The 24,359-nt window shown below is 39.0% G+C and overlaps 1 long non-coding RNA gene across 2 annotated transcripts; it reads right to left on the bottom strand.

Moving 5' to 3' along the window:
• Positions 1–1,704: 1,704 nt before the first annotated feature.
• Positions 1,705–23,333, bottom strand: LOC114281897 (uncharacterized). Of its 2 annotated transcripts, none has more exons than XR_014332143.1 (3): positions 23,066–23,333; positions 6,030–6,065; positions 1,705–1,947 (listed from the first exon to the last, which is right to left on the bottom strand). It is a non-coding gene; the product is annotated as an uncharacterized LOC114281897 (long non-coding RNA). The 2 variants fall into 2 exon arrangements; XR_014332144.1 differs by lacking the exon at positions 23,066–23,333 and adding an exon at positions 20,212–23,027 and having other exon boundaries at positions 6,030–10,669.
• Between the last annotated feature and the right edge of the window lie 1,026 nt (positions 23,334–24,359).

Genomic DNA, 24,359 nt, shown 5'->3' with positions numbered 1-24,359 from the left:
AAATTAAAATATTTAAAAATATTCAAAAAATTAAAAAAATCGTGACATATTTAAATATTAAAATATTAAAAATCTTAACAAAATTAAAATATTTTTAAAATATTTAAAAAATTAAAATATTGATTTGAATTGAGTTTTGAAAAGAGTTTTGAATTATGTGTTTGGTTATGAGTTTTGAAAAGTAATGATTATGTTTTGAATTGAGTTTTGAGAAATTGGTGTTTGGGAAGAAACTTTTTTTTGGCTTTTTTGGCTAAAATAGCACTAAAAGACAAAATAGACTAAAATAATCAATAAGACAAAATGTCACATCAAATCCATAATCATTTCACTTTTTCTCTTACAAATATCACATTCAACTACAAAAAAAAAACCTAACTTTCTTCCCAAACAAAAAAAATTTAGCCTCATAAAATAGCCAAAAACTAAAATAACCTACTAAAATAGCAACTTCCCAAACATCTACTATGATTTGAAAGCTCAAAACAAACACCACACTCAAATCAATGGGTGGAACTATAATTTGAGAAGCTTATCAAACGGAGCTTATATTTCTGTTAGTGTGGTTTTCTGCTGTTACATTAGAGTATTAAATTAAAGTGATACGTTTAAAAAAAGTACATTAAGAAATTTTTGTGTGTTACATTAATTGGAACATTACGTTTGGAAAAAAAAAATACAGGATTTTTTTTTAATGTTATATTGTTACGTTTGAGAAAAGTACACTAAGAAAATTTTTTTAATATGTTATATTGGAATGTTACGTTCAGAAAAGTACATAAACTTTTTTTGTATGTTACATTGATTGAAGTGTTATGTTTAGAAACAGTACAATAAAGAGTTTTTTAATATGTTACATTGGGGTCACTACAAGAATTTTCACTTTTGGCGACTAAACTTTTAGTTGCCAAAAGTCATTTTTTAGTCGCCTATAGTCTTTAGCGACTAAATTTTTTGGTCGGAAAATTAGTAGCCAAAGAGTAGTCCAGAAAGCTAATTGGTGACTAAACTTAATTTAGTCGCCAAATGTATTCATTTGTTGACTAAATATTGAGTCGCCAATAGGTTGGAAAATTAATTAAATAATATATTTTTGCTGACCAATTTTTTTGTCGCGAAAAGCCAATGATTTAGTCGCGGAAAAATTTTTAGCTACTAAATTTTTTAGTCGCCTAAAGCAAATACTAGTGTTTTGGCTATTAAAATTTTAGTCACCTAAAGTTAATCTTTTTTGGCTACTAAAATTTTAGTTGGCAAATACTATTTCTTTTGGCTACTAAAAATTAGGAGCCTAAACTCCCACATTTTTTGCTACTAATTTTTTAGTCATCAAAAATATTTTTATTCTTCAACTTTTGTTTTTAGCTACGAAATATTTTAGTCGCCAAATGTTTGATTTTCTTTTGGCTACAAAACTTTTAGTAGCTAAAGGTTTGATTTTCTTTTGGCTACAAAACATTTAGTAGCCAAATGGTTGTTTTTCTTTTGCCTGTAAAAAATTTAGTAGCCAAATGTTTGATTTTCTTTTGCCTACAAAACTTTTAGTAGCCAAATGTTTGTTATTCCCCCCCCCTTTTTTGGCTACAAAACGTTTAGTCGGCAAATATTATAATGTGTCCATAACCTGTTTATATTCCACGCAACCTGTAATACGTATATAAATAAAATGATACATAAACTATCAATCATTCCACAATCTGCATCCGTATACAAAAAATAAATTACTTTAACTGTCCAAGTACATACAAACCAACTATCGTCCAAACTAAAATAATAATTCCATACAATATATAGAATTATCTGTTCGCTGCCAAAAGTTTTCTGTATCAGTAATAGTTAACTGTACAAAAGTCGGAGACGACAAAAGTATTATATTACTTCTATACAAAAGTACAATTTCTTCTCCATACACCAAAGTATCTCTAGAAGTCCACGCAACAAAGTCATCTACAAAAAAACAAAAAAAAGACTTTAGAATTGGACCCAAAAATGCCCAACTTCATGAATGAATTTGGCAACAAGTGACAAATAAAAATAAGTGAGAAGCAACCTTCCATGATGAATCAATTATCAGTCATTCTACAGTCTTTCTAAAGTCTTTTGTTATAAGGAACATTGTAAATGTAGAACAATCATTACTAAATCTTTCGTTAGTAACATAAAGCTAATGTAACAATCTTCTATTTGTATGCAACATGTATCCAAATTCTGTGGCTAAACCAATATCAAAGCCTAATGTGAATAGAAAGTATTCTTTTTACTAATTTTCTCATTATTTGTTTGCAAAAGGCACTTGAATCATTAGATTAGATATAAAACCATCGCTGCTTATTAATGTATGTCAGTGCCATTTCAGAAAGGATATTAGAACATGTGATAAAAATAATAACAAAAATAAATTTCAATCATAAAAGGAAATATGTAGAAATATATGTTGAGACACCTATAAATGGTTCATCAAAGAAAGAATACTTGATATCTCATGACGCACATGGCCTCAGAAACACCATGAGCATGTTTCATGCTTGTATGAAAACTTAAATATAATATAGCACACGTGTGTACGTTCAAAAAATTAGCAAGTTTAAAACAAGGCGTAAACTGAGTTCATATTGGTTTCTAAATATTTTCCCCATAATTTTCCATTACTATACATCTCCAATACATTCCATCAACTTTCACAAGTCCTATTTGTAATGGGGAAGCTGCCCGTGAGAGTTAGACGGAGGTTCGAGCACTGTTTTGAAGTTTCACCCCCGAAACGCCCTTTTTCGACTAAGTTTTGGGCGTATTCGGCTCTAAATTCCAATCTACGGGTTCGAATAACATTCCGTTAGTTGTCACAAGTCATATTTGGCATGGGGAAGCTTTTCGTTTTGGCTACACGGCGGTTCAAGGGCTATTTTGAATTTTCGCCCCCGAAACACCATTTTTCGACTAAGTTTTGGGCGTATTTGGTTCTAAAACCCAACATATGGGTCCGAATAACATTCTGTCAGTTGTAACAAGTCATATTTGGCATGGGGAAGCTGTTCGTGTTAGCCACACGGCGGTTCGGGGGCTTTTTTGAATTTTCGCCCCCGAAATGCCCTTTTTTGACTATGTTTAGGGCGTATTTGGCTCTAACTCCCAACCTACGGGTCCGAATTACATTCCGTCAGTTCTCACAAGTCATATTTGTCATAGAGAAACTATCCATGTGAGCAACATAGTTGTTCGGGGGCTGTTTTGAATTTTCGCCCCCGAAATACCTTTTTTCGACTAAGTTTAGGGCGTATTCGGCTCTAACTCTCAACCTACGGGTCCGAATTACGTTTCGTCAGTTCTCACAAGTCCTATTTGTTATGGCGAAGCTATCCATGCAAGCCACACGGTCGTTCGAGGGCTGTTTTGAATTTTCGCCCCCGAAACGCCATTTTTCAACTAAGTTTAGGGCGTATTCGGTTCAAACTCCCAACCTATGGGTCCGAATTATACATTTTTATACAACTCTGCCAATGATTGAAAATTGCAAATGCAATGCACAGCCCACACCATTGTATTATCTCTTAGCTTATGTTTACTTCTAGGTTGACAAGTTGTTGGTTATGGCAATTGGTTAGTTTTATATACTCCTTATATTCTTATAAACTAGGTGGAATATTTGTAGTGGTCATGATGGCTCAAGCACAGTTTTTTAGGTCTTCAGTCCAAGTTTTAGTAAATTCAAATAGGTTATGCCCATCAAATTCTTAGTTTCCAAATATGAATAGCTTAGGTGCTCTTAAAGTCCATGTATAGTTGGATACAATCCTTCGTGAATCTATGTGTGCTACCCACTATATACTTCTACTTCTCTACTGCACTAAATTAACATTTAAAGGCCCAAAACAATATCTACCTCATCATTTCCCCTAACCCCAAATCAAATTTTGCCAACCCTAAACCTTTCCTTTTAAATCCTTCAACTCTAACCACTACACATCATTGAAATCAACTGCTTATTAATATTCACAATCGTACTATCACAGCTCCAAACCCTAAGTTTAGGGTGTTATTTTCAGGTCAAACTCCAAGCCTACGGGTCCAAATTACATTCCATCAGTTCTCACAAGTCCTATTTGTCATAGGGAATGTGTCCGTGTGAATCACGCGGTAGTTCGGGGGCTGTTATGAATTTTCGCCCCCGAAACGCTCATTTTCAACTAAGTTTAGGGCGTATTCGGCTCTAACTCCCTACGTACGTGTCCGAATTACATTCCGTCAGTTCTCACAAGTCGTATTTTTCATGAGGAATGTGTTCATGTGACTCACGCGGTGGTTCGGGGGCTGTTATGAATTTTCGCCCTCGAAACGCTCATTTTTTACTACGTTTAGGGTGTATTCGGCTCTAACTCCCTACGTACGGTTCCGAATTACATTCCGTCAGTTGTCACAAGTCTTATTTGTCATGGGGAACATGTCCGTGTGAGCCACACGGTGGTTCGGGGGCTGTTATGAATCTTTGCCCCCGAAACGCTCATTTTTTACTACGTTTAGGGTGTATTCGGCTCTAACTCCCTACGTACGGTTCCGAATTACATTCCGTTAGTTGTCACAAGTCCTATTTGTCATGGGGAACATGTCTGTGTGAGCCACGCAGTGGTTCGGGGGCTGTTATGAATTTTCGCCCCCGAAACGCTCATTTTCGACTAAGTTTAGGGCATATTTGGCTCTAACTCCCTATGTACGGGTCCGAATTACATTCCGTCAGTTCTCATAAGTCGTATTTGTCATGGGAGAACTATCCGTGTGACTGACATGGTGGTTCGGGGGCTGTTACGAATTTTTGCCCCCCGAAACGCTCATTTTCGACTATGTTCAGGGCGTATTCGGCTCTAACTCCCTACGTACGGGTCTAAATTACATTCCGTCAGTTTTCACAAGTCCTATTTGTCATGAGGAATGTGTTCGTGTGAGTCACGCGGTGGTTCGGGGGTTGTTATGAATTTTCACCCCCGAAACGCTCCTTTTTTACTACGTTTAGGGTGTATTCGGCTCTAACTCCCTATGTACGGGTCCGAATTACATTTCGTCAGTTCTCACAAGTCCTATTTGTGTTGGGGAACATGTTCGTGTGGCTCACACGGTGGTTCGGGGGCTGTTATTATTTTTTGCCCCCGAAATGCTCTTTTTTGACTAAGTTTAAGGTGTTTTTGGCTCTAACTCCCTACTTATTGCTCTGAATTACATTCCGTCAATTTAGGGTGTTTTTGATCTTAGCTTGTCCTCATGCTTAACAATAATGACATAGTATTGTTTAGTGAATATGTAAATCTAAGTTCGCATAAGTTTAGTATGATATGAATAAAATTAACGTAGGACTGGACAACAAATACGGGTAAAAAAAAAATGATGACCAAAAAAGTGATCTGTAAGACAACAACCAAGAACAGTCAAATCAAGCACGTTTTCTTTTTACTTTTCTTCTAATGAAAAAAGCATGTTGCGTCTAGCCACATATTTTTTCCCCTGTTGCTGCTCAGAAATTAGAATATTATTGGTATCGGTGACCAAGAGATGCAAAGGTTAGGCACCCTTGTAGCTTCTAAATACATTCATCAGCCTACTGGAAAAGCCCTTCCCATAAAACAAGAATAAGGAAAAATGACACAAAATTAAGTGGACATAGATCCACCATATACTAGTGATGGGCACCAAAGATTTTCAAGGATGTCTGGCATAAAAATGAGATAAATTCAGCAAATATGAAGGGGAAGAAAATGAAAGACGCATGTATTCCTTTGAATTTTCTGCATTCAATTATCTAGAATAAATGGAAATGTACAACAAACATGCTCTAAAAATCAAACAATGCACATGTTATTTGCTCACTAAGTGAGTGTTTGCTCAACTAATAACACCTCCCTCATCCCCCCAATGAAGGGAGTGTTTGTACCATAAACCCATAATAAAAACATCACACAAGCAAAAATTTAATATCATATATTATAGGAAAGTCAATGATGATCAATGCTGGTATTAGAAATAGATATAGACGAGTTGCCTACCTCTTTTTGGAGCAGTGAATCGAATAAGGAGAAAAGCTACCAAATCAACAAAAGATATCAAACTCCAGTTCAGCAAAGCATGTGCAAGAGAAGAGAAAGTAAAAGCAATTATTATCTCAGTTACAAATCATGTGTAAGCATGTATGTATGTATATATATTACACATTCAGCAAAGAATACAGCAACAATTCAGGAAATTAGAACTCACTTGGATGCAAGCAATATTTTCATATACCGCAAGTCATACTAAAATTAACTTAATTTAAGATAAAGACAAGGTGATCATTTTTACAACTTTGCTTGCAAACTATATGTGAAGAAACACGATGACATCATTAAAAACTGGATTCTATATGCATAATGAGCTTCCTATTTGCTCCACTTTTGTCAATAATCATCAACTTCATAACCATCAAAGATAATTAACATGAACATTGTTCTCGTGCCCATATAGGCCATATTTGATCAACAATATAAGATTGGGCCACTCTAGAAAATGTTAAATAATGGTTTCGCTGTGACCTCAAGCCATGATATATCCAACGGAAGTTTCTACAAACCTTAAGAATCTAAGAAGTATTTAATAGTAAATAAATATCCAAACACCCTAAAAACATAAAACATAAAAAGATAGAAACAGATTGACCAATTAGTATCAAATTCACCCACCAAAGGGTGTCAGAAGATTTCAGGAGCACCCGATTCACGTGCAGGGATGGCTGGTTGGCTGCTTCAAAGCTCCAATATTTATACTAAACAGTCCCTCTCCCCAACCTTAGTTGCACAAAACAGGGTTGGAGGCAGGAGAGCTGGGGTACATAAAGAGTATCTAATGTTGTGCGGACCTAGGTGTAGACACCCCATTTTTGACCGACCTTAAGACTCAGACATCATCGATTAAGCGCTCGGTGATAGTGCATGTCGTGCTCGTTTCGAGGTTTCGGAGTTTTGGCTGAGAGCCTTGCCTCCGGGCCTCTGAACTCTTTGTGCTTTGGCTCGGTTTGTGGACCGAACCTTGTTTATCTTCCCTGGAGGGAGGGAGAGGTCTGATAGACCACCTCTTTGTGGTCGTAGACCACTTTTCATGGTCGTAGACCACTTTTCTCTCTTGGAGACTAGTTTTCGGTTTTCGGAGCCTTCGGTCGCGCGCCTTGACTCGGGACCGCTTAACGTTCTCCGTTTGGCGTGGTTTTTGAACCACACCTTGTTGCCTCTGCCTAGAGGGACACTGTGGTCTGGGAGACCACTTTTGTGGTTGTAAACCACATTTGGTGCCGGTAGACTAGTTTTCGAGTCTTTCGGCCACGTGCTTTGCCTCCCGAACTTTCGTCTTGCATCCTTTTTGGTTTGTTTTTGGTACAAACATTGTTTTCCTTGTTTGGAAGGTGGTACAAGGGTGGGAGACCAGTTCTTCCCCTTGGATACCACTTTTCCTCCCACCAGCCAATTTTCTGGTCGGCCAATTGGTCTCCTTAGTCTTTGGGCCATCTTTTTTGATCGGCCACCACACCACTGCATTGTTTTCATGCTCTAGACCTTCTCCCACCATGGCCGACCACTTCAAGTAACTGGCCAACCACTTCAAGTGGTCGGCTGCTTTTCGTCACCTTTTTGGAGATATTTTCATCCAGCTGGCATAGCTAGAAGGCACTAAAGCCATCCTCCATACACGTGTATGGAGGGATGGCCTTGAACCCTAAGCTTGTCCAACAAGCTTGAGTTTGGTTTTCTATAAGAGAAAGCCTCCTCCTCCCTCCTCCAGGTTGAGTTCTAGAGGCTTGAGAGATATACGTACATACTTATCTCTATCTTGCTCTTGTTTTTCATTTTGTGATTTAAAAGTGTAGTTTTACCACACTTTAACACACAAACACACACTCAAACACCATTCTTTTGTTACTGAGGTGCTTAGGAGCTGGTTTTGGTGTTGTTGGATTGGTTTGAGCTAGGAAAACCTGCTGGAGTTGTGGTTTTGAAGGTGTTCATCAAGGGTGAGCTTCTAAGCCTTTAAACCCTTTGTTTTCCTTAAGATTTTGGACCCACTTTTATATTGTTTTAAGCTTAACTCTAAACTACAAAAAGTTCTGATTTTGTATGCTTAAAATATTTGTTTAAGTCACTTTTGTGTTGGGGGTTGTTTACCCCCTCTTAGGCCTTGTTTGGCCTTATTTTTGTGCCTTCTTTTTGAGTTTTTGGGACCACCTTGTTTTGGCTTTCTCACCACTGAAACTTAGAGGAATTTCAGTGGTGGAAGTGGTGTTTTGAGGTCCCAAATAGGAGAGGGTCATCCCCTCTCCTTGTATTTTGAATACTTGCTTCATATGCCTCATGTTTGAGCATGTTTATTAAGCTTGTGTTGGCTTGTTCTTAGCATGTATTTGGGGTTATTTCAGCATGCCTCAGATCTTTTTTGACTTGGTTTGGTCATTTCATGCATACCTTATACACTTGTAGTGTAAATTTCATAAACTAGTCTTGTATGCTTCATGAGGTAGCATGTCTTTCTAGCTCATGTTGACTCCATTTCAGTATATTTTTGGTGATGTTTTGCCATGTCATACCTCTGTTAGGGTTTGGTTTGGTCACCCCTTGCATGCTCCTGGCACTTGTACTACAACTCCTTGAATTAGCCTAATGTGTATCATGCTTCAACATGTCATTCTAGCATGTTTTTGGCTTAACTTCAAGAAGCTTTTGTCCATGTTTTAGCATGCTTGAGCTCTTATTTGTGTTGTTTTAGTCATACATGCCATGCTTTGTATAGCTATAATGCATTCTAGCTTGTTAGCTTTGTGTATCAAGTTCACTAGCATGCATTACTTGGACTATTTGAATGATTTGGCATCATTTATAATGTAATTTCAGTCCATGTTTCATGGTCATGCACTTTTTGCTCTTTCAATGCGTTGGAGGGTTTGCCCCTTTATGCCTTAACATGAGCCATTGTGTATGCCTTCATGTCTAAGCTTGCGAGCTATCATTTTAGTGATTATTTGGGGTTATTTTGCCATGATATAACTCTGATTTTTTTTTGGTTAAGTCATCCCATGCTTGGTCTCAGTAGGTGTAATGTAATCCACCTTATTTACCTTGCATGATCCATGCTTTATGCCCTTCATGCTAGCCTGTTTTGGCTTCCTTCCATACATGTTTTAGACTCATTTTGACATGTTCTAGGACTGTTTTGGGTTGCCTTTTCCATATGCTTCATGTATTGCATAGCTGTAATGCAATGGGCCTTGTTAGCCTTGTGTTTTGATGCTTCTTGCATGCTATCTTTGAGCTATTTAGATGATTTGGCATCATTTAATACTTCATTTCAGATCATATAGCATTGCCATGTTCCCACTTCATTCACCCTTTGAGTGCCTCTAAGGGTTGTGCATTTGTTGCCTTATTTTGGCCTAGCAAGTTTGCCATCTTGCCTAGGTCCTTGAGCCTTTACCTTAGCATGTTTTAGTCTTTGTTTAGACCTAATTAAGCTCTGTCCATGTTTGGTTCAATCATTTGTGCCATGTAGTGCATGCTCCTTATGTAGTCCCTTTAGTGGCTTTGTGCCTTAGGCCCTCTTGCATGCTTTACTTGTGTTGTTTGAATGATTTGGCATCATTTCACACTTGCTTTCAGAGTCTTTAGTGTTGTCGCACTTCCATGACTATTGCTTCTTCATCATGCTTGAGAGTTGTGTTCTTAGGCCTAGTTGATGGGCCAATACTTGTACATGTTTGCCATGCCCTTTTGTGCCTTTATTCTAGCATTATGGCCACTAATTTGGGCATGGTTGAGGTCTATCCATTTTGGTTTAAGTCCATTGAGCATTGTGTATGCCATGTAGTTCATCACATTGAGTATGCCATATTGTTTGCATGCTTAGGTTACATTGCATTGAGTATGCCATGCTATTACATTGTATTGTTGCATCGTGTATGCCATGTTTATTGCATTGCGTATGCTATGATACCATTTGCATTGTGTATGCTAGTTGCATTGTATGTTTGCATGCTTAAGTCGTATTGCATGTTTGCATGCATGTTCTTGTGTTGCATTTTGTTTGGAATAGGTGTTAGTCCAAACATGAGAAACGAGGGACGTTTCATACTCAAAGTTATGAAACGTGCCTCAATTTTCGGTCGCCGACACTATTGATCACACATCATAGAGTTCTAGGCATTTATGTATTTACTTGTGCTTTCATTTCATATTGAATTGTGCAATTTGGCTTCTCGGCCATCATGCATCAAGATGCGTGATTGGTAGCTCGAGGGTCGAGAACTACACTCCCTTGATAGGGAGGGTGGTTGTGCACACATATCTTGCAAATACATTGCCATGCCTGCTCTCTGTTGTAGCAAATTGGAGAAGTGTAGTAACAACTGGTCGGCCAGCCCGAAAAACTAGCTGGTCGACCACTTTTTCTGGTTTGCAACAACAAAAACTGGTTGGCAGGTGGTCTCCCACATCAACAACTGGTCGGCAACCCTCCCATAGGTCCCCAAGATGAGTTAAAAGCTATCTGGAGCTTGGTGCAAGTTTCTGAGAACAGTTGCAAACAGAGGCAAGTTGGAGCATCGCAACGGATTTCCGAACGAGGCGATCGGGCATGCATACACCCTTCCCCCTCTGAGGTCCCCCTTTTACTGCTTTACTGTCACGACCCAAACCCGGCCCTATGGGTTTAGCACCGTAACCGGCCAGTAATCTGAGATTACCGAAGGCCTGCTTAACAATAGTACAGTAAAACAGAGTTCAGGGCCCGGCAGAAGCCAATACAGTAAATAAATAACGTCCATTGAGCTGTGATAGTCTGTATGCCAAAAAGATTTTTCATGCATTCATATATTCACGACAGTACAGGCTATACAAGCATTTACAGACACTCAGTATAGGGACCTAATCCCTAGATAACAGTACAGTACAGTGGATAACAGTCTATACAGTAATACAAAACAGTAACAAGGACAAGTGGGGAAAAGACACCCCAAGCCATAGCATGGCGAACTCGGAACCTCGCAGTGAGGCACGGTGGTTGGCTTGACAAAACTGGAATAACCCTGACGCCTCTAGCTTTGGTCCGGTGGCTGAGCACCTACATATATATATAAACAGTGAGCTAAAGCCCAGTGAATAACATAAAGCGTAAAGGGGTTTAGAATGAATGTCCTTACAGTAATGAAAACAGTTCATTAAATCAGTATTGCAGTCGTTCAATCAGTACAGTCATATGTGGTACATCCATTAGCATAACAGTACAGTAAACAGTAGGTCTTAAAGACTGAACAGTAATGATGGCCATCAGTCAGTAAACAGTAGTGGCTCCACGAGGGAACCGACAGAGATCTCTGTAACAGTAACAGTAAGCAGTAGGTGCTAAGGATGCCACAGTACAGTTCAGAAATAAAGGGCATACATTCATTCAGTAAGTAATGCCAGTTCAGTAAACAGTTCAGTCCAGTATCCAAAAGAAAATCAGTTGAACATATCTTTACACAATTGTTACTCACAGAGTTTTGGGCTACAGTAGGCTAGAGCGTCTCCTCGAAATGCCAACCCTATACAGTTAACAGATTGAACACACTCTAAGTTTCACAGTTGGGAAAGGTAATAATTAAATCCCTAAATTTGCCTCGGTGTGTTCTACATCTATATCCTCATCAAGATGTCTAAAACTAGGCCTAAGAATGCCTAGGATGAAATGAGGATACAAAGATGCACTTACAAAACATTTTCAGAAATTTTAGTGAAACAGAGTCCCGCTCGAGCGCAGGTTTCCCCGCTCGAGCGGACATGCAACAAAGGTACATGCTCGAGCGTCAACTATACCGCTCGAGCGGACCAAAAAGTACTGGATAGGGGAAATCCCCGCTCGACGCCTGCTCGAGCGTGTCATCTAGTCCTCCGCTCGAGCGCCCAATACTCCGCGCGAGCGGACTGTTCTACAGTGCAAGATGCTGGAAGCTCGATTTTCCCACTCGAGCGGCACTTCCCCCGCTCGAGCGGACGACTGAAATCTGGAGATCCCAGATTCGAGCTCTAGGTTCAAAATCAAGCTTAGATGCATAAAATTCGATCCTCTTGGGCCAATTTTCTAGAAAACTCTTTTGAACACATAGAATAACATATTTCGAAACTCCATTTAGGAAATCAAAGCCCAAGGGTGTTTAATTCAAACCCAATTTCAAACCATTTTCATGAACATGGAGAACATGCAAACATGCATGAATTCAAATCAATTCAAAGCATCAATTTGATGCTCTAAGGAGCCAATTGATCCAGAAACAAGTTGAAAACATGGACCATTGCAAAATTATGGACATGCATGTGACAATTTGCCATGAACTCAACTCAAAATCCCACAATACTAACATGCATGCATGAATTATGCTCTAATCCACCATTAATGAACCAATTCATGACTTAGTTCTACAATGAAGCATGAGTCATGCATGAATCACTTAATATTTAAGAACGAGAGAGTAGTTATTCTACCTTAGGTCTCCAATACAAGACTAGGAGCTCAAATTAGCAATCTACACTTCAATTAGCAAGTGATTCCCCAAGTTCCAAGCAATTCAAGATGAAATCCAAATTCTCTCACTCTCTCCCTCTCATGGTCGGCTATACACTCAAGAGAAAAGGCTGAGCAAATGTTTGTATGCATAAGAATGAGTCCTCAAAGTATTAAGTAAGTGACCCACTAGGATGGCAATTTGGCAATTAAGCCTAACTCTTTAATTAGCTTATTTTAATCTAGTTTAATCATACCAAATCAGGTTTCAGATAAATATACCATAAAATCACATTAATTATGAGGATCATGAAACATTAATCACTTCCCAGTTCGACCGCCGATAAGGCCTTCAATTAGCAGTTTAAACATTAAACATGAACAGATAGTCAAACAGTCAAACAGATAGAATGCAAATTAACACACATACTCAGTCAATTCGATTCCAGTTTTCAGTCAGTCAGTTCAGTACTTTAATCAGTTCAATTATCAGTCATCAAGGTTTATCGGTAAGCAGTGGTGAGGGTTATTACAGTCTCCCCTCCTTATAAAGAGTTTAGTCCTCTAAACTCGAGTTACCTTCGTTCTGGAAGAAAACAGGGTTCAGTGGAAACAGTTCAGGATATCTTTTAGCCATGTCATCTTCCCTTTCCCAAGTGGCATACACACCACCATGGTTTTGCCAGTCAACTTTCACTAGCGGGATCTCTTTGTTTCTCAGTTTCTTGATCCGTCTGTTTACAATCTGTATAGGTCGTTCCTCGTAAGTGTAGTCATCACTCAACACTACCCGAGTAGGCTCAATTACATGAAAAGGATCCCGGAGGTAGTCTCTCAACATAGAAATGTGGAAGACGTTATGCATATGCTCCATTTGAGGAGGAAGCGCAACTTGATACGCCACCGGATTGATTTTCTCAATAATCTCATACGGTCCGACGTATCTTGGCGCTAGCTTGCCTTTGACTCCAAAACGAGTCTGGCCCTTCATTGGTGTCACTTTCACAAAAACGTGATCACCCATTTCATACTCTTTGTCCCGTCTTCTGACATCCGCATAACTTTTCTGTCTACTCTGTGCAGTTTTCAGTCTTTGTTGTATCAGTTTTATCTTTCCAGTCGTCTCATATACGATCTCGGGCCCAAGCAAAGGCCCATCTCCAACTTCTGCCCAGCAAATCGGAGATCTACATTTTTTGCCATACAATGCCTCAAAAGGCGCCATACCAATACTCAAATGGTAGCTGTTGTTGTAGGCGAATTCAACTAATGGCAGATGACTTTCCCAATCTCCCTGAAAATCAAGGACACACATTCTCAGTAAATCCTCTAGAGTTTGGATGGTCCTTTCTGACTGTCCATCTGTCTGAGGATGATAGGCACTACTCAGCCTCAATTCAGTACCCAATGCAGTCTGTAGACTTTGCCAAAACCTCGATGTAAACTTCGAATCCCTGTCAGAAATAATGGACACAGGCACTCCATGCAGTCTCACAATTTCATCAATATAGATAACAGCCAATTTGTCCGCATTATAGATTGTCTTGACAGGTAAGAAGTGAGCAGATTTGGTTAGTCTATCAACAATAACCCAAATCAAATCCATACCTTTTCTGGAGCGAGGTAACCCAACGATAAAATCCATCGTGATATGCTCCCATTTCCACTCTGGTATGGGTAGGGGTTGCAATAATCCGGCAGGTCGTTGATGTTCAGCTTTGACTTGTTGGCAATGAAGACATTTGGACACAAAGTCGGCAATTTCTTTCTTCATTCCCGGCCACCAGAAATTCTGTTTCAGATCTTGGTACATTTTCGTATTCCCCGGGTGGATAGACAATTTTGAATTGTGGCCCTCTTGCAGAACTCTTCTTTTCAGTTCAGTATCATTCGGTACACATAGTCTTCCTTGAAATTTCAGTACATTGTTTTCAAATTTGAATCCCGGTCTCGGTTTAGACTCTCTTTCTTCGATGATCTTTTTCAAGAAGTCATCCTGTTGTTGTTTCCCTTTAATTTCTTCTATCAAGGCTGGTTAAGCAGAAATAGCGGCTAGCGTTCCACCTTGTTCTCTCAAAACAACTTCAATTTCAAATTTTTCAAGGTCACCAAGCAGCTCTTTCTGTCCAGTGAGCAAACAAGCTAAGTTGGCAATTGACTTTTGGCTCAGTGCATCGACAACGGTATTGGCCTTTCCCGGGTGATGCAGAATCTGTAGGTCATAGTCTTTGATCAGTTCTAGCCATCTGCGCTGTCTCATATTTAGTTCCTTCTGTGTGAAGAAATATTTTAAGCTCTTGTGGTCGGTGTATACTTCACATGTCGCCCCATACAGATAGTGACGCCAAAATTTCAGTGCGAACACCACCGCAGCAAGTTCCAGGTCATGGGTCGGGTAGTTCTTTTCATGTGGTTTCAACTGTCGGGAAGCATAAGCAATAACTCTCCCATTCTGCATTAAAACACATCCCAAACCCTTATGGGAAGCATCACTAAACATAGTGTAACCATCCGTACCTGAAGGTAAGGTCAGAACAGGCGCAGTCACTAATCGAGTTTTCAACTCCTGGAAAGCAGATTCTCTTTGGTCAGTCCAGTCAAATGATATCCCTTTCTGAGTTATTTGAGTCAATGGTAAAGCAATTTTGGAGAAATCTTTGACAAATCTTCTGTAATATCCAGCCAATCCCAAAAAGCTTCGGACTTCAGTCACATTTGTTGGTCTAGGCCAGTTCACTACAGCTTCAATTTTCTGCGGATCAACAGAAATTCTATTTTTGCTAACAACATGCCCCAAAAACATAACATGGTCAAGCCAAAATTCACATTTAGACAGTTTAGCATACAGTTTCTGTTCTCTTAGGGTCTGCAGGGCAAGTCTCAGATGATGTTCATGTTGTTCTATACTTTTGGAGTAAATCAATATGTCATCAATAAATACGACAATGAAATCATCAAGGTATGGTTTAAAAATTCTGTTCATGAGGTCCATAAAAGCAGCAGGGGCATTCGTGACTCCGAATGGCATAACTAAAAATTCATAATGGCCATACCTCGTTCTAAAGCAGTTTTATCAATGTCTTCCGGTTTAACCTTCAGTTGATGGTACCTCGATCTGAGATCAATCTTGGAAAACACTTGTGCACCCTGTAACTGATCAAATAAATCATCAATACGTGGCAATGGGTATTTATTTTTCACAGTTACCTTGTTCAATTCGCGGTAATCAATGCACAGTCTCAGCGAGCCATCTTTCTTCTTTACAAACAAAACCGGTGCACCCCACGGTGAAGTACTGGACCTGATAAACTTCTTGTCTAACAGTTCTTGCAATTGCACTTTCAACTCTTTCAGTTCAGTTGGGGCCATTCTGTAAGGAGCTTTCGATATCGGCTGTGTACCCGGAATCACATCAACGGTAAATTCAATCTCCCTATCAATCAAATCCCCTGGCAGATCATCTGGAAATACATCTGGGAATTCCCTGACTATAGGGATACAATTCACATCAGTTTTAACACTATCATCAGTAGACACAGTCAACACAGAACACAAATATCCTTTACACCCCTTTCTAATTAATTTAATAGCTTTCACTGACGAAATCAAATACGGAGGAGGTACTACTCCACTCCCATTAAACACAAATTCAGGCAAACCAGGTGGACGGAAAACAACTTGTTTGGTCACACAATCAATAGTGGCATGATATTTTTGTAACCAATCCATCCCCAATATTACATCAAAATGATCAATGTTCAATGGTAGTAAATCAATAAACGGATGCACATCCCCAATAATGATTTCACATGCAGGGTACATATAAGCACATGTCATGGATCCTCCTACGGGTGATGATACGGCTAGCAGATAGTTCATGGGTTCTAAGGGTCTATTCAATTTCCGTGAGAAAGCATGCGATACATAAGAATGTGTAGACCCCGAATCAATCAATACATATGCATTTTGTGTACAAATAGAGAGGATACCTGACACAACGATTTCAGTATTTTGCACGTCTCTCGATACTAGGGCGAACACTCGGCCCTGCCTCATGGGCTCTTTCCCGGTAGCTTTGGGGTTAGGCTTTGGTGCTACAGTTGACGCTGCTGCGCTTGGCGTAGCTTTGCTACTAACTTGCGGAGCGGAGGGACAGTCTCTAACCATGTGGCCCATTTTGCCACATCTGTAACAGGCTCCGGATATTTTGTGACAAACCCCTTTGTGCTTGTTGCCACATACAGAGCAGGGTGGAATGAACCCACTCCCTTGGCTGGGGCTAATTGTTGACCCCGTATTTTGTTTCTTGTTGGCCAGGTTGTGCTTGCCTTTCTTGAATTTGAAACCCTGCCTTTTACCATGCCATTCAGTTGTTGGTGTTTCAGATTGTTTCACTGCTGCAATGTTCAACTCGGTCATCAATGCCCGGTCGAGAACACCCACAAAAGTCGGTAATTTCAAAACACTTATTCGGTCAAGTATTGCAACATTAAGGCCACCCTCAAATTTTCTGGCCTTCTTGTAGTTAGTGTCCACCATATGTGGTGCATATCTGGCAAGCTCAGTGAACCTTGCTTCATATTCAGCCACAGACATTGTACCCTGTCTCAGTTGTTCGAATTCAGTCACTTTCCTATCCCTGACACACTGTGGGAAGTACTTTTCAAAGAAGGACTCCTTGAACTGAGCCCAAGTCATAACAGTATTTGTATTGCGGATCAACATCCACCACCTTCTAGCTTCTTCTTGTAGGGTGAAGGTAGCTAACAATACTTTATTCGCTTCTGAGCACGGAAACACTTCAAATAGTTTTTCTGTTTCAAGCACCCAAGCTTCAGCCTTTAGCAGTTCCAGTCCTCCTTGAAAGGATGGCGGTTTCATCTTGCTGAATTTATGGGTGAGAGCAATGATATCCCCATCATTCACAGTCGCATTAAGTTCCGGCTGTACCGGAGGAGGAGGAGGTGGGGGCTGTTGGTTCTGTTGTTGTTCAAGTCTAGCAGTTATCAGTTCCATCATTCTTTCCATTCTTTCCATTCTTGCCTCGGTAGATGAGGATTCAGGTTCATTTGCATTGTTCATTTCACTATAAGCAGTTATAACAGTTATAACAATTGTAACGTAAACAGTTGCATATTTAGACAGTTATCACATCAACATGTATTCAGTCATAACATAGCCACACACTTTTCAAGTTCATGAAATGCCCTAATCACGTTTCTAGGACACCCTATAGCTCATTTGGACACGTGTGTGCGGTATGACTCGTGGTTAAGTATCGCTCTGATACCACTCTGTCACGACCCAAACCCGGCCCTATGGGTTTAGCACCGTAACCGGCCAGTAATCTGAGATTACCGAAGGCCTGCTTAACAGTAGTACAGTTCAGGGCCCGGCGGAAGCCAATACAGTAAATAAATAACGTCCATTGAGCTGTGATAGTCTGTATGCCAAAAAGATTTTTCATGCATTCATATATTCACGACAGTACAGGCTATACAAGCATTTACAGACACTCAGTATAGGGACCTAATCCCTAGATAACAGTACAGTACAGTGGATAACAGTCTATACAGTAATACAAAACAGTAACAAGGACAAGTGGGGAAAAGACACCCCAAGCCATAGCATGGCGAACTCAGAACCTCGCAGTGAGGCACGGTGGTTGGCTTGACAAAACTGGAATAACCCTGACGCCTCTAGCTTTGGTCCGGTGGCTGAGCACCTACATATATATATAAACAGTGAGCTAAAGCCCAGTGAATAACATAAAGCGTAAAGGGGTTTAGAATGAATGTCCTTACAGTAATGAAAACAGTTCATTAAATCAGTATTGCAGTCGTTCAATCAGTACAGTCATATGTGGTACATCCATTAGCATAACAGTACAGTAAACAGTAGGTCTTAAAGACTGAACAGTAATGATGGCCATCAGTCAGTAAACAGTAGTGGCTCCACGAGGGAACCGACAGAGATCTCTGTAACAGTAACAGTAAGCAGTAGGTGCTAAGGATGCCACAGTACAGTTCAGAAATAAAGGGCATACATTCATTCAGTAAGTAATGCCAGTTCAGTAAACAGTTCAGTCCAGTATCCAAAAGAAAATCAGTTGAACATATCTTTACACAATTGTTACTCACAGAGTTTTGGGCTACAGTAGGCTAGAGCGTCTCCTCGAAATGCCAACCCTATACAGTTAACAGATTGAACACACTCTAAGTTTCACAGTTGGGAAAGGTAATAATTAAATCCCTAAATTTGCCTCGGTGTGTTCTACATCTATATCCTCATCAAGATGTCTAAAACTAGGCCTAAGAATGCCTAGGATGAAATGAGGATACAAAGATGCACTTACAAAACATTTTCAGAAATTTTAGTGAAACAGAGTCCCGCTCGAGCGCAGGTTTCCCCGCTCGAGCGGACATGCAACAAAGGTACATGCTCGAGCGTCAACTATACCGCTCGAGCGGACCAAAAAGTACTGGATAGGGGAAATCCCCGCTCGACGCCTGCTCGAGCGTGTCATCTAGTCCTCCGCTCGAGCGCCCAATACTCCGCGCGAGCGGACTGTTCTACAGTGCAAGATGCTGGAAGCTCGATTTTCCCACTCGAGCGGCACTTCCCCCGCTCGAGCGGACGACTGAAATCTGGAGATCCCAGATTCGAGCTCTAGGTTCAAAATCAAGCTTAGATGCATAAAATTCGATCCTCTTGGGCCAATTTTCTGGAAAACTCTTTTGAACACATAGAATAACATATTTCGAAACTCCATTTAGGAAATCAAAGCCCAAGGGTGTTTAATTCAAACCCAATTTCAAACCATTTTCATGAACATGGAGAACATGCAAACATGCATGAATTCAAATCAATTCAAAGCATCAATTTGATGCTCTAAGGAGCCAATTGATCCAGAAACAAGTTGAAAACATGGACCATTGCAAAATTATGGACATGCATGTGACAATTTGCCATGAACTCAACTCAAAATCCCACAATACTAACATGCATGCATGAATTATGCTCTAATCCACCATTAATGAACCAATTCATGACTTAGTTCTACAATGAAGCATGAGTCATGCATGAATCACTTAATATTTAAGAACAAGAGAGTAGTTATTCTACCTTAGGTCTCCAATGCAAGACTAGGAGCTCAAATTAGCAATCTACACTTCAATTAGCAAGTGATTCCCCAAGTTCCAAGCAATTCAAGATGAAATCCAAATTCTCTCACTCTCTCCCTCTCATGGTCGGCTATACACTCAAGAGAAAAGGCTGAGCAAATGTTTGTATGCATAAGAATGAGTCCTCAAAGTATTAAGTAAGTGACCCACTAGGATGGCAATTTGGCAATTAAGCCTAACTCTTTAATTAGCTTATTTTAATCTAGTTTAATCATACCAAATCAGGTTTCAGATAAATATACCATAAAATCACATTAATTATGAGGATCATGAAACATTAATCACTTCCCAGTTCGGCCGCCGATAAGGCCTTCAATTAGCAGTTTAAACATTAAACATGAACAGATAGTCAAACAGTCAAACAGATAGAATGCAAATTAACACACATACTCAGTCAATTCGATTCCAGTTTTCAGTCAGTCAGTTCAGTACTTTAATCAGTTCAATTATCAGTCATCAAGGTTTATCGGTAAGCAGTGGTGAGGGTTATTACATTTACTTAGCTAATTTGCTTAGCTAGTTTATGCTTTGGGTTATGTACTTTAAGTAGCTAATGAGTTTAGCTGCTTAATCGTTTTGTAATAGTTAGTTAACTAGGATTAGTTAATTAGCTTTATTTTGTAATAATTAGTTTAATTAGCTTAGATTAGCTAGTTAGCTCCTTATTCGAACCCTCCGTCGAGGGGGCCACTTGTTGTAATAAGCGTGTGTGTGTGTGTTGCATGTCTTCCAACCCTCATTTCTTTCTCCCTTTTACTTAACTGCTTACGATGGTTAGTTTTAGGGCATGTTTTGTTTAGCATAGCTTATGCTCATATGCGTGCATCCATTCATCTGTATTGCATGCACCGGGCTCGGCGCATCATACTAATTGCATTGTATTTCAATACATTTACTTGAATACGTGTTCAACAGCATGTTATCAAGTTGCATTCACATGACATGATTAGAATAGCCGAGCTTATTTTAGTTGCATTTTTGCATGTGTTGTATTAGCCATCTTAACATGAACTAGGATCATGCATGATTTCTAACTAGTTCTCTGTTTTGGCTCGGAGTACACTGTGAGTGTTTACGCTTTAGCATACTACATATGTGTTAATGTTGCCATGTAAGCATGCTTGCCATGAGGCTAACTGCTTATTTGATATAACTGCCTAAATGCCTGTGGGTGAAGGTTGGATTGCTTGAATTGGAACAATTCATTGCAATTCGCAATTTAGCCTACTTGCGAGTAGCAAATTTCAAACCGTTTTCGAACAAACGAGCGTGCAATGTTTTGTTCCAAATTAGGCGATCTAATCTATACTTGTATGCTGTGCGCATCACATAGTAATTCTAGGTTAATAATCAGAATAAGAACACATGTGTTTTCAAAAACAAAATATCATGCTTAGTACAGGCCGATCTTTGATCGGGCGAACGGGGGGTGCTCATTGCATGACCTTCCCCTCTCGTACCCAAGTTCCCGAGCCGATGCAACTTTGGTGATGACCGACACGTGGCCTTAGGCACGAGTCAGGGTTTCCTAAATTCCCATAATAAAATATTTAGGTGGCGACTCTGTATCTGGCAAAGCAGTCCATGTTTGGCACTTCTTTATTAAAAATCAGTTTACCAAAATGATTTGCCGGATTTGAACTCTTTGGTGATTTATCGGTCTCATATTGTACTTTGTGAGATTAGATTCAGAACCGTGACACGAGTCCAAACTTGTAGTAACCTAAAGAACAAAACAGAATTCGCGCCCTCGCAGCGCGGAGCCCGGAGAGTTCTTGGGGCGCGTCTACAATAGGGGAGTGTATGTATTTGTCATATAAATAGATCGTAAGAAATATTTTTCTTGCCAAGTTATAAATTATAATATGTTAAATGGTTAATTTACACTATGACTTGAATTATTAAACATAAGCATGGGAAATTCTTATTACAAAAATAACAATTCATCACCAATAATATATATCTTTACACCTTAATTGTCATAAAATCGAAATTGAAAGACCTACCAAAAAAATTTCCATACTTTAAATCCCACGAGGAATTTTTAAATTTAGGATAAATATATGTTCTTTACATAGTTTCTTTTGTCTTTTCTTTTATTTATTTATGATTTGAATATTTGAGTGGTCTTATCTCAGTTCGAACTACAACTTTATCTCAACAGTAACACAATTCTAACAAGATTCTTTTGCTCTGACTTCCATCAGCAGTTACCTCCCCCACCTTTAGTCACATCCCCCTACCCGCCACCCTCTCTCCCCTAGATGTATATGTATATATATGATACACGCACAGTGCACATATAGCTTAATATGTGATTAAATTAAAAATTAGGGAAATTCAGATAAAATATTTGCTTCACTGGTTTAAATTATAAAATTATGTTAAATTTTTGCAAAGGAGAATCAAAAGAAACACCTTTTCGTAGCTAATGTAACAGATACAGGGTAGCACTTTACTCCAAAACCACATGAGTGGTCTTTGGCTATTTTCAAATGTCAGGTGGGGAAGTGTTTCGGAGCCATACCACATGGGCTAAAGTAAAATTTTCCCTTTGTTTAATTAAGAGAAGACTTACTGTTCACTTTTCTAAAATAATTCTAGTCATACACCTTTCCAAAGCCGCCTCATCTAACTAGTGTGCAAATTATGCATCTTTGATGCCACTAACACGTCCACTAATTTTAACTATATCAGTTACAGGATGAGCTCAACTATTTCCCTGTTGTAACTTCATCAGGGTTGAAAATTGACAACACAACAATGGTTTTGGGGGAACATGGAATGGAAGGCTAGTGAATTAATAATCAGCTTTTATGACTTGAAGCAGGTCTTCAGATGTGCTTCCACATTTCAGTCGACAGTTCTTGACACAAACCAGGAAGGATTACAAGTCTATATCCCATAGAACAACCCAATTTAACTTGTAACAGAAAACCCAACTTCTCAGCAAATATCCAGTATACATTGAACTAGTTCATTAAATGGCTCATTTCTAATATTTTTAAAGTCACACACATAAACATTTAAAGTAGATTCAGCTGTGGTATTATTCTTCTTTGTCAAATCCATAAAACAAAAATCAAACCCATTTTGGACATGAAAAATTTCCTAATTTCATATAAATCAAACACTTCAACCAATAAGCCCTTAACCGAAATCAAAACACAAATAAACTAAGAAATCATATAAACCCTAGATTAAGTGTGAGAAATGGGAAAATAGGGGAAGGGAGAGAGAGAGAGAGGAGGGGGAACCCAAGAGATGGCTTCATAGAGAGAGAGAGAGAGAGAGAACCAGATCGTAACACCCAGGAGAGGACCGAACAGAGAGAGACAGAGACAAACCTGTGATTTGTGGCAGTGTTGGTGGTGATTTCGGCGTTGGCGGTGCTGGCGACGTGCGATGGTGGGGACGGACGGTGGCCAGCAACGTTGTGGTAGTGACAATCGGTGGTGAGTGGGCCTCTGGTGTGGTGAGTGGTCTGTGTTTGTGACATAGAATAGATACAAAACATATGTATCAAAACGGGGGGGCACGCCAATTCAAAAGCTTCCCTCTAATTTTTTTTCCTACTTTTAGTGACTACACTCTTTTTAGTCGGCAAACAAATGTCTATTGTCTAATTTGGCTACTAATTGTTCTTTTTGTCGGGAAAAAATAACCATAGAATCAATAAATTATTTTTGTCAATGATGGTTTAGTAAATAATCCTATCTTTTGGCGACTAAAATTGGTGTGGTCGCCAAAAGGTTATATACACCAACTAAAATTAGAATTAGTAGCCAAAAAAATAGGCAAACACCTACTAAAAACTTTTTAGTTGCCTATTTACATGAATTTTAGCGACTAATTTGTTTTTTAGTCGCCAATAACTAATATATGGCTACTAAAAATAGTTAGTAGCTAAAATTCTGACTATTGGCGACCAAAAGGCAGATTAGTCGGTAAAGGTCTGTCTTTTGGCGACTAAAAAGTTTTAGTCGCCAAATTTGGTCGCTGAAGGTACAAATTGTTGTAGTGAGCGTTGCGTTTGAGAAAAGCACACTACGGAGTTTTTGTGTTATATTAATTGGAGTATTACGTTTGAGGAAAGTATACTTGTGAGTTTTTTTTTTTTTTGAATGCTACCTCGTTGTGTTTGCGAAAAGTACACTAAGAAATTTTTTAAAGTGTTACATTTTTTGAGTGTTACATTAGATGTTTCATTTGGAAACACTAAGGAGTTTTTTTTTTTTTTTTTTTTAAGTGTTATATTTAGTAATTTCAACATTATAGAAATACTCACATTTGTCCCTCAACAGAGAACACACACGTTTATGCTTGCCATTTTATGTAATTCACACTAAAATGAGACCTGTGGGTCTATAAGATAAAATGGAGGACCAAACAGTTCATAAAATTACTATTTGAGATTTATTAGTACTTCAACCCAAATATATATATATATATATATATATATATATAATTGTAAACATATACCAACATCAAATAATTCCAGCCTTGGAATTCCTGTGTCCCAAGCACAGTGACACAATTCATTTCTAATTAGTTTTTAATTTTTTTTTTATTTATGTTTTGTTTAGGAGATAATTAGCCTACATCTCTTATAATAAATGGTCGTTTTAATTTTTTAGGAAG

This window comes from Camellia sinensis, chromosome 6 (assembly GCF_055761805.1).
Source record: "Camellia sinensis isolate YWXY chromosome 6, ASM5576180v1, whole genome shotgun sequence".
Classification (NCBI taxonomy): Eukaryota; Viridiplantae; Streptophyta; class Magnoliopsida; order Ericales; family Theaceae; genus Camellia; species Camellia sinensis.
The sequence above is the reverse complement of the archived record's forward strand: the minus strand, read 5'-3'. Positions and strand labels throughout refer to the sequence as shown.